Source organism: Onychostoma macrolepis, chromosome 22 (genome assembly GCF_012432095.1).
Source record: "Onychostoma macrolepis isolate SWU-2019 chromosome 22, ASM1243209v1, whole genome shotgun sequence".
NCBI lineage: Eukaryota > Metazoa > Chordata > Actinopteri > Cypriniformes > Cyprinidae > Onychostoma > Onychostoma macrolepis.
In genome coordinates this window covers 16,957,899-16,975,067 of record NC_081176.1, presented here as the reverse complement: position 1 = coordinate 16,975,067, position 17,169 = coordinate 16,957,899, and the positions used below count along the sequence as shown (strand labels likewise).

Genomic DNA, 17,169 nt, shown 5'->3' with positions numbered 1-17,169 from the left:
ATTACAAATATTCCAAAAATTTGATATTTTATGCAATTGTTTATGTAACTTAGAGTAAACACAAAAATATGAAAATTAGACTTAATTATTTCATGATGATTCAAGCTGAATGTATGAATCAGGAGGCGAAGACAGTCAATAATAAGTGTAGTGGCAGTCTTTCAGTTATTATTTTCAAGACAAAATGTCCCTTAATATACATAAAATCATTGTTTTTGGTGATAGCTTAATATAAATTGTGTTATAACTCAAAACTGATTCAGTGAAATTTTTGTTTTTGAAAAATAACGCGAAGACGTGAAATGTACCCCCAATTCTAGAATGACCCATGTATTATTTGTGTAATTTTAGGGACTAAATTTACCTGAAAGCATTAAAAACAACAGTGAGAGATGGAGTTTTTTTTTTGCTTCTTGTCAGCTGAGTTGCCGCCCCGTTTCCATGGTAACTCCCTCCACTCCAGTTTAAATGCGCCTCGAATGTTCAACGCTCGCGCCCATCAAACACGTGAAAGTTATGCAGCTTTTACATAAATAGAACCGGTACATAAAATTAGAATGAATTAAAAATTAGAACTTGTCCTGAAACTTGATGACATATTGTTTAAGTGGATAGTAGGACTAAATTGAGTGAGAATATAGGATCTAATCTAATATAATATATTAATAGCTTTAAAAATGGTAAAGGTAGTGTAGAAACAAAATGCATTGCTGCATTGCAAAAACACATTGATTAAAAATCACGATGCATGAATATAATTTCAGAAATAGCCTATGTGAACACACACAAGCAATATGTATTTTCGAAATATATTTCAATATATTTAACAGTGCTTCACATATATGTGAATATATTACCTTTCTGTATAATCGGGGCAGCGACAGAGAATTTTAAATGCGGGTGCTCAGGGGATGCTAGATCAATGACAGGGGGAACTGGGCATAGTAAATATGACCAAAACAGGTTATTATTACTATTATTATTATTATTATATTAATAATAAAATCGCTGTAGGTGCATTTAAAGTATTTATGAGGAGTGTAGTATTATCGCGCTTAATTAATGACATGGGGGCGCCCGCGCATCTTTTTCTCTTTTTCCTGCGGAAAGAGCTTAAAATACTTATTCATTTTTGGATGTGCTTTCTGTTGTCTGATGCAGTCTCTGTGGATGGAGCGCGTAGCAACAATGAACCAGCTCACAGACATAAACTAAACTGAAACAGATCTATAGAAAGCTTGAAATGTGTACTACGAACTAATTCAAATAAAAAAACAAATCTTCTCTAATTATGTAGTCAGTATGAAATTGTGCACATCCATTAGCCTACATTGTTAGACATTTCAAAGGGTTTTTACAGTAACTTACTGGCAACAGTAATCAATATTTACAGTAGCAAACTGTATTTGATTTATAAGTATACTACTGTAATTCATTCATTTTAATATAGATTTAATTAGATTTTATATATTTTTTATTTTATATATTTTATTTTTACTCTACATAGGTACTACTGGCATTCAATTAAAACAGACACAATAAAATATCCAATTCTTTATTTTAAAACATTGTATGTATAACACTTAAAAATACAGACTTCCAATGCTGGAACAGTGCATCTTCACCATTTCTCCTGTCTCAGGACGTTTTGCAGTGCATCATGTTGTGTCCTCTGGATTCATCCTCACAAAGAATCTTTAGGGGCCGTTCACATATCGCGCCTAAAAACGCGTGGAAAACGCTAGGCGCGCTGCTTTCTGCTTTTTTCCAAAGCGTTCGGACTCGGAGGCGTCTGCCGTTGCTAAGCAACCATGACCTGCACTCTCCATGAAGACGCGGAAGTTTCAGAAAAGGATAAATGGATTTCCAGCACTAAAAATCGCTTGCAGTAGCTCTGCTACTAAGTTTATTTAAAAATGGCTATCCCTGTACAGCTATGATCAGCTGTTCCTTCATCTTGGCTGAGCTTTCAGTGTTGTTACGGGAAAGGATGAAGCTGATTGGTTGGTTCTTGTCACATGACCCGCGGTGCGCTTGCGTCATTCTGAAAAGTTGAGACGGTTTTATCCATAGACATAATATAATATATGTATATTATGTCTATGGTTTTATCTCGATGCGGCGCGGACGCGCCTGGAAAAAATGAGCGTGTCGCACCGCGTGCGTGTCGCTTCCATTATGAGCGCGCATACCGCGCGTCTACATTTGAAATAACGAACCTGAGCGCGCAAAAGACGCGATATGTGAATGGCCCCTTAGGCAACAGAAACATAATGGGGAAAAAGACAAGCAGCCAAAGAATAGCCATCTGCAAAACCCAGGTGCTGCTCCAAAACGTGGCCACCATCTTTGCTCACCATCCACTTTGACAGAAATGTCTTCTCTGAAAAACAAGAAGTAGAAATAGCACACTTTTAAAAGGCAAACCTCATATAGAATACACAAACCTCTCAAAACCATGGTTGTTCTCTTACCATGAATTATCAGTCTCAGGGTGGCTGGCCTGCTCATGTCTTTCTTGATGCTTCATTGCAGTTGCCTTTAAAACACAAATACAAAAAAATGCAGTAAATCTTAAATTCCATTAAAAACTATAAACTAATTCTAAAACTAGAAAAGGCAGCTAGTCATAAAACTAGTTTAACTTAGCTAATATACTATTTTATTTTCTCAGGCTACTGGCCAACATTAACTACTAACACCTGAACTAAATTTCGCATTAGTTAACCTAATGTTAATATAAGATAAGCGTTGCTCGTTAAAAACCATTTTAATTCGGTAAAATGACAAAAGTCGTTTGAAACGACAGCGCAGTTTACCATGGTAAAGTTCTGTAACCGCCATGTTGACGAGTAAATGTTACTATGGTATGGGTTAAACCGGTGTGCAAAAATCTGACACAAACGCACATATATTTTTACCTTGCTTGCTGGTCTTATTCAGGGCTCTCAAGTCTCACGCAATCGGAGTGAGACTCACGCATTTCAAGCAGTTCACACGCTCTCACGCCACACCTTGTATTTCTCACGCTGAGAAGGGATAACTTGTCCCGCTACAATTACTAATAAATTAACAGATGAGGGAATACGGAGGTACGTTTTCTGTCGAGTTCATAGCTCTCTCGAGTTATAGAGTTAAATGCCACCTACCAGCCAATCAGAAATTAGGATGTTGTTGTTTGCTCTCTCTGGATCAGCGGCTGCGCAAAAACAGGTTTAAATATTCCGATGCGATTGTGATTTCAATAGTTTAATAGACATGGTCTCATCGACATAGCAATAAGATTGAGTGTGTTTGAATCGAGATCGCGATCTTTTAATGAGTAATCCATATGAGCCTGTAGCCTATGTATTTTTGTATTTTTGTATAATTTGATGTCATAATGTCATAATTTGTACTAGACCTCAAAAGTTACCCGGGCCCGGGCGGCCCACACTCCACCCAGTGGCCAAAAAACAGAATTACAATAGACATTATGGCTCTAACAGCTTGGTTTAGTAAAACAGAATATTTTCTTTGTTCTCTTTTATTTATCCAACATCCCACAAGGACATTTAGTCTCACGGGACCGATTTATTTCCCTCAAATCAAATGAGTTCACAAAAGTAGAAAAGAATTGCTGCAATTTAGTTTTAAACTCTGGCTTTATATGTAATTTGGGTTCCAACCAGAATTCCCCAAATTATTTAGTCTATTTTATGGTTTTAATCTGAAAGTTTGTTTATACAACGTTTTTTGGTTTGTTTTTTAGGGCTGGTGTGTGAAGTCAAGCGACCCGCGCAATTTACCCCCTGCGCTCCCAATGACTGCACACACTTTACCCATCCAGAACGTTCCAAAGGAACTCATTCCAGGACAGGTGGATTCCAGAACTCTTTAATACGATGCATTTTACGATTATTAAGAAAATAAACCAAACTAAAACATTGTATTTTTCCAGGCCATTAACTATTCAGACCCCATCTATTCAAAGATGACATACCATGACGGACAACACTGTCGAAAACCAGTCATCAACCTCGACATGAGACGCGATTTACTCCCAAAGAGACTGGACACGACGATTCGAGAAACGGCAGTGTAACCTACACTGTAAAAAATTGACCGTGATTTTAACGGTAAAAAACTTTGAAAAAGCTATGGTAAAAACCTGTTAAATGGTTAACAATCATGGCCTCCTAACAATCCCCATATCTGCTGATTGGCTTCATCACTCTCTCTCTCCTCTCCACCAATAAGCTGGTGTGTGGTGGGCGTTCTGGCGCACTATGGCTGCCGTCGCATCATCCAGGTGGATGCTGCACACTGGTGGTGGATGAGGAGAGACCCCCCACACACACACACACACAATGTAAAGCACTTTGAGTGCCTAGAAAAGCGCTATATAAAAATGTAAGGAATTATTATTATTATTATTATTAATTATTATAACGGTAAGTTCCCCTAATATATACGGTGAAAAACTGTAATAGACATTTCAGACAATTTTACGGTGAAATACCGCTTTTGGAAGTGAAAAAGAATTTAAAATTTACAGGGAAAACCCGTAAATTGACGTTCCCAGAATTCCCTGCGTTGCATTTCAAATTTTGTTTGAATTTGATGTTTTTTTCTTTGAAATAACTAGGTTTCTTCTTAGTTTTTTCTTATCAGTTATGTTTATTAGGGTTGTATGTTACATCTAATGTTGTTAAATTAATGTTTATTGCATATTTCAGTTTAATGAGTCTCACCATGATGGTGTTTAGTGCTTGTGTGAATGACACTGTGCACCTTCTATATATGTTATTATTTAAAAGCTGCTTGTGATGGGCTTTGGTTCATCATGTGACTTTCTCATCACCACCTGCATTTGGTGGGTATCAGTGTATGTCAAAGGTACAAAATAGGTTTCAGTATTTCAATAGGTTCTCTGTGTAAATGTACACAACTAGAGGAGGAGAAAAAAGTTTTATAATTTTATAGTTGATTTGTACATCCGGTTTGCTTGTATTTTCTGGAAATGTATTAAATGTAGAACTTTTATACAAAACGATGTACACAGTATATTGGTCCGTCTTCACTTTGGGTTGAAGTGTTTTATAATTATAAAATAAACTAGCTTGATATTGCACTGTGCAATCGTACAGGTTGCTGTTGTATAAGGGGAAGTGAAGGACATTTATCGTTTAAATACATATAGATACACCTTATGTGATTTAGGACCAAGAACTACGAAATAAAATGGGTTTTCTTGCCATTTTCAATGCGTTTAGTTGTTATTGAAATATAGGCCTACACTGTAAAAAATGATCGTGATTTTAACGGTAAAAAACTGTGAAAAAGCTATGGTAAAAACCTGTTAAATGGTTAACGGTAAGTTCCCCTAATAGATACAGTGAAAAACTGTAATAGACATTTCAGACAATTTTATGGTGAAATACCGCTTTTGGAAGTGAAAAAGAATGTAAAATTTACAGGGAAAAACCGTAAATTGACGTTCCCAGAATTCCCTGCATTGCATTTCAAATTTTGTTTGAATCTTAGTTTTTTCTTATCAGTTATGTTTATTAGGGTTGTATGTTAAATCTAATGTTGTTAAATTAATGTTTATTGCATATTTCAGTTTAATGAGTCTCACCATGATGGTGTTTAGTGTTTGTGTGAATGACACTGTGCGCCTTCTATATATGCTATTATTTAAAATCTGCTTGTGATGGGCTTTGGTTCATCATGTGACTTTCTCATCACCACCTGCATTTGGTGGTTATCAGTGTAATACAAAGGTACAAAAGATTTCAGTACTTCAATAGGTTGGTATATTAACATTATATCAGTTAATGAAATTACAGTATTTAACTGTAAATTTAAGTTAAAACCTAAAATGTTGCTACCGTATATTTTACGGTAGAATTCCGGCAACCACAGCTGCCATTTTTTTACCATAAATTTTATGGAATTTTTTTTTACAGTGTACACTGTTGTGTAAATTATTTGCATACCTAAATGTATAAGAACAATGGCTTATTCATGTTGCATGTAGAATTCTTTTCTTCCTTGTTTAACAGGTCCACTATAATTTCCATTTCAGGAGAAACGAAGGGGCATCTCTTTACAACAGAAGGTAAAAGACATCCAAAGCCTCATCAGGGTAACCATTTTTACATTGGTGAAGATGTCGTTACCAGAGCAATTTGCACACAACCTCGAAAAACAGCTCAGAAAAACTCCAAAATTTGGCACGTTGCCATTTACCGTTTTATTAATCGGACTGGAACTGTTAATGGATCAGGAATTTTCATGCCCATGTACCCCAGGCCTTAATATGATATTGATCAGCTTCATCTTTCTTGGACCTGCTCTTCTGGCACTGACTGTGATGATGTTCATGAGAAGGCCTTGCAGAATGTCGCAGAGCTTTTTTTATTTAGTCCGATTCTGCCTTCATTGTGGATGTTTCTGTTGTTGTTTGAGGGTAAATATGTTGTATGTGGAATGTCACACTGGGAAGGAGATTACATCTTGGATGAAGAGCTCCAAATTAAATGGTGCAAACCCACTGGAATGAGGGATGCTGGAGTGAACGAAACAGAACTGCGAGAACTGCCTGAAAAAAAATCACTTTCTACTCAAGGGTGAGTCTATGTTCACGTTTTATTAAACAAAAACTTTACAATGATTTTACGACACAGATATTTTATTAGTTTTATTAGAATTATAGGCTACCATAGCATATAAAAATTTGTGGTTACCATGGTTTGTTTTTGTAGTAAAATCATTGTAAAATTAGCTCTTAATTTAATTGAATAATTGTATTTTACCTTTTGAATTTAATTTTGCTTTTAGGGAATCGAGTCTTGAAGACTCGGGCTGATTTGATTGAATTGATATTCATTCGAGATTCATTATTTATACTTTCTCAACGACTCGTCCAGCGAATCATTAAAATCAGCATATCTTAACAATTTTGTTTATCTTAACTTCGTGGCCAACGATCAAAACAAACAAAATAGTAATTAATTAATTTTGAGCAAGGTAGCAAGGGCTCGACAGCTCAAGGCAGTAATGAATCAAATACAAAACACAAACACTGCTCTGTAAAATGAAACACGTTTATTTTCTGTTCTACTAAATTAAAGCATACATACACACACACAAACGTACAAACGTTTCGGAAATTAGTTATTGCGATTTGAAGAAAGTTTAAGGTTCTAATGCTCTTTTCCAAGAGTCCTGTAAATTCAGCCTGAGAAGTCACAAACAGAGGACTTTACTATCTTTTCTTAAAGATTAATTCAACCAGTTTCCAGCAGAATTATGGAGAGAGTTGAGTTGAGCTCTAAGTTGAGTTGAGAGGTATTCTCCGGTTCCCTTTCCTTCCTGGTTGGGAAATCCCGGGGCTGCTGATGCCTCCTTGCGTGACGTCACTCGGGGAACCCCTTTTGCGATTGGTTGGCTTCCTGGTGATGCAAGGGTGGTAATGCTTTGAAGTTCTTGCGGCCTTCTTCAGGCTTTGAAAGTTTCTTTGATCAGAAGTTTGAAGGAGTGTTGAAGTCTTGGATTGTCAACCTGATGTTAAGTCTGTAGGCGCTTCGCAGCGCAACCAGTGAGCCGAGACCAAAGTTTTTAAGCAGCAAGCCAAAGTTTTCAAGCAGCGAGCAAGCTATTTTGTCACGGTGTTTTAACGGGCTGGATTCTGTCCACCCACTAGAGGCTTCTTCCAATCAGATTGTCTCAACAGGGCGGAGCCCCGCCCCACACGGTTCTTCCGCATGCATAGATTAACATAATGCTTCATCCATCGTGTGAGGAATATTTCTAATAACTTATAAAAGTATTCATCATTCATACGAGGATGAAAATCGACATAAAATTAATTTCAACTTCTTGCATTTGAAATACGCTTTAACACGATACACACAGCTATCTATTCAAACGAAAGTTATAAGGTAAAGATTAAAATAAAGCACACCACGCATAACACCAAGCATACTGTATATGTAAGACATCAAACATGTTATTTGTTGATACACTTGCTCTAATGGCAATGTAAATAAATTATTGTCTTTAGAGATCATTTATGTAAGTTAGTGTTTCTTTTGTTGTAAGAGAAAAGTTGAAGACTGAGAGGAGCATGCAGGAGTCATCAGACGGTCATGTTACAGATCTCGTGGTTTTGCGGGCCTGAGGGCAGTCAGTTACTTTAATGTCCTTTTCCTGTTGAATGTATACTGATCCATACATGCTGATTAGATCACGCGGTTCCTCCACGGGTTGCAAGAAAGACTCTTGCAGTTCTTTGATACAAAAGATCTTTGTTTTTCCTGATTAAGTTAGTCATTATCATCTCTTCTGAGTGGACGAGAAAACGCTGACAGGAAATGGGTCAAACCGTGGCCTGAGATTAATCATTAACTAGTCTCATGACCGCAGATGGCTGGTAGAGGACTCCTTTTAAGGACTGTGCTGTTTTTGCAATAATTTTGTGTGTCCGTTTGTTGAGGTCCTACATCATGGGCAGGCTAATTTTTGTTAGGGACTTAAGTTGAATTCGATATTAATTATCGTTAACTAATAGCCTATAACATGAAGGCTGTACTCTACAGTGATTTATCACTTGACATCAACAAAACTACTTAACTAGGCTACTTGTCAATAAAATTACTTAACTACTCACATTTACTGTTGTGCATGAATTTTCAAGTGTGAAAGGCAGTCATTTCAGCGTTGAGTAATTTCGCTTGAGGGCAAAAGATTTCCATGTGCAAGTTTGAATGTTGGTTGTATGCTGTATGGTTAAAACTAGGCTATTAATTGTAGAAATATGTGGAAAAAAAGGCATGTTTTAGGATTATCAGTAGGCTACTGTTATTCCATCTTGTCACCATTATAATCTTTCATTATTTTTAATAGCTCTCAGCTTTAACGTTACTGTCGGTCCTCTGCATTTCCATCTTGACTGCCATCATTTACAGTGACTGTAAGAAGAGAACAGTGGAGCAAATGGATAAACGCAATGAACCAACACAACAAACATCTCTCAGCGGCTCAGAAGCGGAAGTACAGCAACAACCAATTTGAACACTTAACTAGCCTATACATTCCTTTTTCCTTCTTCCTTGTATAGCTATTCGTCATGTTCATTTTAATGTACATTTTAACTAATTTATTAATTTCTTCAATTTTTACTTCTTAACATTTATTGTTAGTCCTTTTTAATTTTTTACAAGCTATTATATTATTGCTATTTATTTACTTATTATTTACTATTTAAATAAATAATTGTTTATTTGAATGTTCTTTGTTTTTTTGTTGTTGTTGTTGTTTTATATCAAGGCTGTTGGTTGGACTTCTGTTTTCTGCATTGTACTGTTATAATTATTCCTGTGAGGATTGACTACAACATTAGTTAGGGACTTCACCTAAGATCAGAGGTGGACAAAGTACACAACTCCAATACTTGAATGAAAGTACATATTGGCTGTATCCGAAATCGCCCCCTATTACCCTCAAATAGTGCACTATTTGAGTGGACAGCCATTTTAAGTGGTGTTCGAAACCATAGTGGATGTCCTCGAGTGCACTCATTCAATCCTGCAATGCACCGCAAAAACGAGTGTACAAATGATGTACACTCAACGGCTAGAGAATCCCCATAATGCACTGTGAGAGTCGCGCGCCGGAAGATGGCGCCCGCAGCTGAATCATCCATTCAATAATTTTAGAAGCGCTTGTCCATGGCGTAATACAACAAAGGTACAAATTAATTGTAAATTGACTCTTAGGGTTTATACATAATTTCCATGACAGAGTTCAAGATAAATCCTTCAATCTTACTACTGGAGCTGCCTGTTTCAAATGATTATTAAACAGCAAGCAAACTATGCAAAAGCAGCAGTCCTTCCAGTGCACCGAGTTGTCCGAATTCACTCACTCGTTTTCATTCACTCCTTCAAGTGAACTGTATGAGTGGACTAATGTAGGGAATAGTGAATGAGGGTATAGGGGGCGGTTTCGGATACAGCCATTGTCACGAATCCGGTCTGTGAACTTCCATTCACCCTCCACCAGACACCACATTGACTCTCACACCATCCTTCACACTGGACTGCATTTCCCATCATTCATTGCACTGATTGCACACACGGCTGATTGCACTAATCACACGCACACCTGATCCTACGCACACACTGATTACATGCCTTATATAAACCCTGGACTTTCTTTCCCTCTCTGCTGAGTATTGTATGCACATATCCCTCTCCTAGCGATAGCTACTCTACAGAGCCCTTGTTAGTAATCCTAGTCTTGCATTGTCTGTTTTCCTGTGTTTGGTTTCTAGCCCGTGTTTCCTGGATTAACCCTTTCCGTTCCATTCCTTGTTTCTGTTCAGTTCCTGTATTGTCCTGCGTTTTTCACTCCCCTAGTGTTAGCTGCTTTACGGAACGTTTGTTGTTTTCTAGTCTGTGTTCCCTGTATTTACCCCTGTCTCACTGTTCGGACTCTGTTTATTCCCTTGCCTGGATTATAGCCTGTGTACCTGGATTATCTCTCTGCCTTGCCCTTTTGGATACTGTTCGCCCATCGTCGACCTTCGCTTGCCCTAGGATTACTCTTTGTCTGGTCCCTGCCATACCTGTTTGCCATTGTTTCGACCCTGCCTGTAAATATGACCATGTCTTTAAATAAAAGCTTGCACTTGGATCCGCACGTCTCACGTCTCGTCAGCCACATTACACATATACTGCTAGTGAAGTATTAGTCAATTATAAGAGAAAGTTGTAAAGACCGATTGGTTACACTTTATTTCGATAGTCCACTTCAGACATTCTACTAACTATAAGTAACTTTGTAACTACATGTCAACTACATGTCAACTAATTCTCATTAATTTGCAACTATATGTCTACTAACTCTCAGTAGGGTAGGCTTAGGGTTAGTAGAATAAGTTGACATTCTTGTAAAGTTTCTCATACTCAGTATGTTGTGGACCCATCAAAATAAAGTGTTAGCAGATATTAAGCAGACAGTCTACTAATACTCTAATGACTGCTAGTTGACGTAGTTGCAAAGTTACTTATTGTTAGTAGAATGTCTAAAGTGGACTATCAAAATAGTGCTACCGACCAATTTAAGTAAAAAATTCCTTTACAAAGTACATAAGTACTAACATAAGTAAGTACTTGCGTAAGTAAATTTCCATTTTTACGTCAATGCACTGTTTTATTATTATGTAATACTTGCAATACTTACATTACGCCTACTGAGTACACTGACTAGCTTGTTGTGTCATTGGAATAAAGAGCTTTTAGAATGTTAAAAACTTCCTTTAAAGCTTGAATAAAAGGTTACCAAATGTAGTTTCATACCCATTGTGTTCTAACAAAGTGAGAACTGGTTCTTGGTTCTCTTTGTTTTATACGATTTACTTTTATTACTTCTACAAAGGTTCACGATACTTGTATAAGTTGTATTTTTTTTAAATACAACCAAACCAATAGATTATTCTTTCTTTTTGACAAACCTACATTTAAAAGTATTTGATCTTAAAATTATTTATTCTTATTTTCTAAGTACCAGTAGATCAACCTTCTTGAACGAAAGAAAACATATTTTACATTCATTCATCATATTTTATTCAATATTTTTGCACGTGTATTGTGGCTTCATGCTCTTTTTGTTAAGGGCTTGTCTAATACTTTAGATGCATCAGAATGTGGATTTTTCACCATCCAACACAAATTTAAAGAGTTGTATCAGCTGAGCTTATTTCACCTGTTTATTACTGTTTCTTAGGTTATTATTATTTTTGACTCACATATAGAATAATTATGGAATCCTTATCGTCCATGCTTTCCCCCCTATACAGTCCCCAAAGATAATATCCAAACAAGATCTATGGGGCCGCAGTTGTAAATTTGACCTAGTTACCCAGAAAACGGTTACACATCATTTAAGAAAACTGCCATAATACATACAGAATACAGAAAACCTCCTCTCGATCTACAGTCATTTTGCTATGTCAGACGATCAGGGATTATGGATGACGCTGTACACATTTTGTTTGTTGGACTGTATATGTCATTAGGTGAGGCCTTCTCTCTAAGAGCCATCAGCATTCAGCGTTTATAGAAATAAATGAAATTAAGAAAATTTCTACTTGATAGCGTTTGACTAAGTCGGTATTACCTTTAGGACAATTATCCATCTCCATATCCATAGGATGATAAGTCTTGCTGTTTTACACTCACAACTGAAACTTATCTAACCATTGCCCTGAAAGCCGCACATTCAGTAAAGTTGTCCGCTTTTGGCAGATTTGCTAGAGGGACTGTATCGACTTTTTGTAATGTGATGATAATTAAGAACCATAACATTAAACTACATGCCCTTGAATGGGTTATAGACTTAATTCATAAGATGAAAATGCTGACAGTCGTTCTATGTTTATGTGTAGGGTGCCACTGCCGTGTTTGTGTGATCCTAAAGAGTATTGTTTCACCCTAAAAGTGTGCCCTAACATTAGAAATAATTGTACGTTCAGACGAATTGACACTGAGTTTTTCTGTATACTTTTTGATTATTCTTGTGAAACCTCAGTTTGGAGTTTAAGCACAGTTATAGTGACCCCGTGTGGTGAATCTAAGTATTATCTTTGATGTAAGTTGAGGGATATTGAATTATCACCTGTTACTTGTTGCACCATTGATTAAAAATTGCCTAAAATCACAACCAAGAAAATATAAACAACGGATTGAGTTAAAATACCAAAATAAATTAGCGAATCTAAAACCTGATTCTGTGTCAATTGATTTATTTTGTTAACTGGCAACAAAACTTGGTACCAGGAGTGGGGTCCTTTTACAATTTAATTTTGCCAGTGACAATTAAGTGTTAGTGGCACACGGGTGAGCAAACACGGTAGTGGTGAAGAGGAGCCTCCTGTGTGGAAGGAGCCAGTGACAGCGGGACTGAGGGCTTGACGCAGAGACGGGATGTGGTTGGCCAGGATGTGATGGAGCAGACAGAGTGGTGACAACGGTTTCCTGTGGATTTCTGAAGTAGGCATGAACTGACCCTATTAATGGTCCCGCTTAAGACTGTGACTTGCGAAATGTCGGATCATTCAGAAGGGGAAGAGGATGACATTCATCAGGAGTTAAAAGAACTGCGCCAAAAGCATAAAAAAGCAATGGACACAACTTTGAAGTCTTTGAAGGGTGGGCTTAACAAGACTTGCGTATATGTACCCCGCGAACGTCACATCAGCCCATTCACAGGGGACATTGAAAAAGATGGAAGAACAGTAGATGAGTTTGTAGAAGAAGTTGAGCATGCTTTAAGGGTCCGAAACTTGACTCCAGATGACGAATGTGCTTTTGTTATGTCTTTGTTGAGAGGCGCTGCATTAGAAGAGGTTCGTCTGCGATGCGATGTAGACACTGATATAGCCATTGATGTACTTACTTTTCAAAGAGAGTCTTTCACCGATATGCTATGCCCAACTTATCCAGGACTTTTATAATCGTAAACAGAAAGAGGGGGAGGATGTCCGTGATTTTTCTCATGCACTAGCCCAAGCTTTAGGTCAAATTTCTAAGAGTGCACCAGGGGCTGTGGGAAATGAAAAGATCATGTTAAGAGACCAGTTTGTAGAGGGCATCCGAGACCCTGCACTCAGATGGGAACTGTGGGATTACAAATTTATTTAAATGTTTAATTTAGATCCCTATGTAATAGTGTACAAACTGAAGAAGTTATATACATTGTATTTAGCATTTATGGTGAAGATGATGACATCAGATGAACGATTCAAGAGGTCCCTGCCAGTTCCTGTTCTCTTATTGTAAGTGAAATGAGCCAGACGACGGAGACTCTTGCCTTTTGTTTGTAATTGCTCTTGCTGCCCCTGCCCCCGTCTTTGGGCAGTTAGGCTGATTAGATTAGGAGTCGTTAAATGGGGCAGTATGCTATACCTGAATACTTCATTTGCATGTCTTAAGGTTGTCACCCAGGTGCTTGGGTTCCATTCCTAAGCACTGCCCCCTAAATGTATATAAACTACAATGTATCACTGCTTTAAGTGAGATTTTCGATGACTACAGCTACCGACAGCTTGTGTTCTCAATAAAAGAATCCTGCTGAAGATACAACCCGAAGTCTCCTGGTCTTCACTTCTGAGTTGCCTAAACTTTAGAAGACATAGGTTTACAACAGATGGTGCCGTGACCCGGATAGAGTTCCAGCTTCCTCACCTGAATCCAGTTTGAAAACTTCAAGCTCAAACAAAGATCTGCTTCCAGACTGCATCTTTTGGAATCCAGCGAAAACTTCAAGCTGAACAAAGATTTCCAGACTGAATTTTTCTCTCAACCAAGGTTGTGGTGAGTGCTGTCTCTAATCCAAAAGAACCTTTAAGACCAGTACAAATTTGTTTATCCTCTGCGTCAGAGAAGAGTTAACAGACAGCTGTAGGGTTTGGTTAACTAAGTTTTCCTCTAAAAAAATGAACTTTTAGAGATGAAGTTACCCTCTGTCCAGGCAGGGAAGTTTAGCATCAAGTGCTAATATTGTTTTATCCTCTGTTCTGTGTAGGCAGGGAAGATTGGCATTTACGTGCTAGTTATTTTGGTTTATCCTCTTTTCACAGAGAAGTTTAGCATTTCATGCTAATAATTTTGGTTTATCCTCTGTTGATCAGAGAAGTTTTAGTGTTTTGATTGTGTGGTAACAAAGTTAACAATAGTTAAGCTGTGTTAACAAGTGTACCCTCTGTTGATCAGAGAAGTTTTAGTGTTTTTGTTTGTGTGGTACAGAAGAAACGTACAAAATGGTTAGAAGGAATGCTAGGCTGATTCCAACAACAGAAAAGGGTGGTCTTGCGACTCCTTTGTGGTCAGATAGCGAATTCAAATCACTGTTAGGAGTGCAAATGAACCTAATAGTCACTGAAAAGTTAGACAAGAACTAATTCAGAAATATGAGATCCATCCAGATAAGACTTGGTCTGTAGATGAGTGTAAAAGGTATTAGGAGCATGTGTTCGCAAGAACAATGTGAAAGGCATTATCTGCTGCCACAGAGAATTTGGTTTAGCACTAGCTACACAACAATCTCAGCGTAACTCAGAGCTAGAGAAACAGAACAATGAGCTTCAAGCTAGAGTGTCCTCTTTGACTAAGAAATTGAACCGCAACAAAGCTGCAGCAAAACTGATGTGGAAGTTAGTCAGCGGATAAAATTTACCCTGATTTACAAGCATTCTTTGAAAGAGATGTAGCTCCAATCAGTAATTGATGTGCCTGTAAATTCGGTCAATGTTTGTGGTGCTCGGAGAAGATCTCTCAGAATTGAGGAAACTGAAAGTGTTCCCTCAACTCTTCTGTTGTGCAAGTACAAACTGTTGCCAAAACACTAGGACCTAAAGATATAGAGAGACTGTCTCAGAGCTTACCCTCAGCACGCACACATTTTTCTGAATTTAGAAGAGTATTGATCAGTAAAATGCGCCTTTACGACATGTCTTTAACAGAGGTAACGCAGTTGATGTCACAAATTCTAACTGAATCTGAATTCAACAGTTTTGAATCTGCTGTTACTTCTGAACTGCGACATGCAAGTAAAGGTGATTTAAGAGAAGGTATTTTGAAAATCCTAAAGAATATCTTAGGACCCAAAATAGATTGGTCTAGAATTACTACCTGTGTGCAAAAGAAAGAAGAAACTGTGAGTGAATATACTGAGAGATTTTGTCAGTCAGCTGTAATTTACAGTGGAATTGTTGATGACCCTGAAAGTGTGCTAGATGACAAGGGACCCCTAGTTCGTATCTGGTCAGATGGCCTTGTAGCCGAATACAGAAAAGCTTTACCATTCTTAGATCTAACTTGGTCTAACAGAACTCTCAGAAGTAACCTAGACAGGTTAGCTACATGGGAAAGAGATGCTGATGTCAAGGCAAAAGTGAGAGTAGCAGCAGCTACGTTTAACACAACAAAACAAGACAAGAGATGGTCTAAAAGAGAAGGCAAATGCAACTACTGTGAAAAATTAGGACATTGGGAGAAAGAGTGTAGGAAGAAGTTGCAAGATAGTAAAAGAAATGCTATGCATAATTCTGCTCCTCCTCAGCCTGCCTACAACCCTGAAGTAGTTCCGCCAGTGACCACTGAAACTTTAGGACAGCTCGTACAGGCTCTTGTAAGAGCACAACAAGACCAGGAAAAAAACTAATTGTTGGGGCTGTGAGTAGCTACCTTTCCCCTGTAATCCATCACAATGACAAAAGAATTTTTGTGAAAGGTAGCGTAAAGAGAAAGAGATTGATTTTTGCTTGATACAGGTGCAGAGTGTACAGTAATTCCTACAAAATTGGCACAAGTTTTAAACATCCCATACAAGAAAACCAAACTTTGTTTAACTGGCGTAATAGGTGAAGATTCTGTTTTGTATGAAACCCCGCCCATAGAGGTACAATTTGGCCCAAAAACTCTGACTACAAAATTGCTATGTGCTCCATTAAATACAGGTGCAATTTTAGGCATGGATCTTCTGAGACAAGTACATCTAACGTTAGACGTGTCCTCAGAATCCGCTAGCATAAAAATTTCCTCAGCACAAGTTTCTACCAATAATGCAATCCCTACTGAGTATGCTTTCTTACAGAATCATCTAATTTGGGCTAAAGACAAGGATGATTGTGGTTTGTTAACAGGTGTAGAACCAGTTAAATTGACGGGAAATCCACCTCCGGTCACCAAACAATATCCGATTAATAAGGAAGCTATACAGGGAATCAAACCTATTGTAGAAAAGTTGCTGAAGCAAGGAGTGCTAATTAAAACCAACAGTCCATGTAATTCACCCATATGGCCCATCAAGAAATCAAATGGGGCATGGAGACTTACAATAGACTACAGAGTAGCCAATAAACATATTGATAAAATCACCCCCCTAGTGGCAGATCCATCTACAATTTGTAATGGCTTACCATTAGATTGTAAGATTTTTTCAGTAATTGATATGTCTAATGGATTCTTTTCTGTACCGTTGCACTCTGACAGCCAGTCATGGTTAGCTTTCACAGTTGACTATGAACAATACCAGTGGACACGTCTGCCACAGGGATTTCAGAATTCGCCGACCATATACCATCAGGCTGTCAGACGTGATTTGTGTGACCCAGAATGT

At 37.7% G+C, this 17,169-nt stretch overlaps 1 long non-coding RNA gene across 1 annotated transcript; it reads right to left on the bottom strand.

Annotated features, from left to right (window-relative positions):
• Window positions 1–1,610: 1,610 nt before the first annotated feature.
• On the bottom strand, window positions 1,611–3,355 carry LOC131529713 (uncharacterized). The gene is made up of 3 exons (XR_009268189.1): window positions 2,922–3,355; window positions 2,475–2,539; window positions 1,611–2,383 (listed from the first exon to the last, which is right to left on the bottom strand). It is a non-coding gene; the product is annotated as an uncharacterized LOC131529713 (long non-coding RNA).
• Between the last annotated feature and the right edge of the window lie 13,814 nt (window positions 3,356–17,169).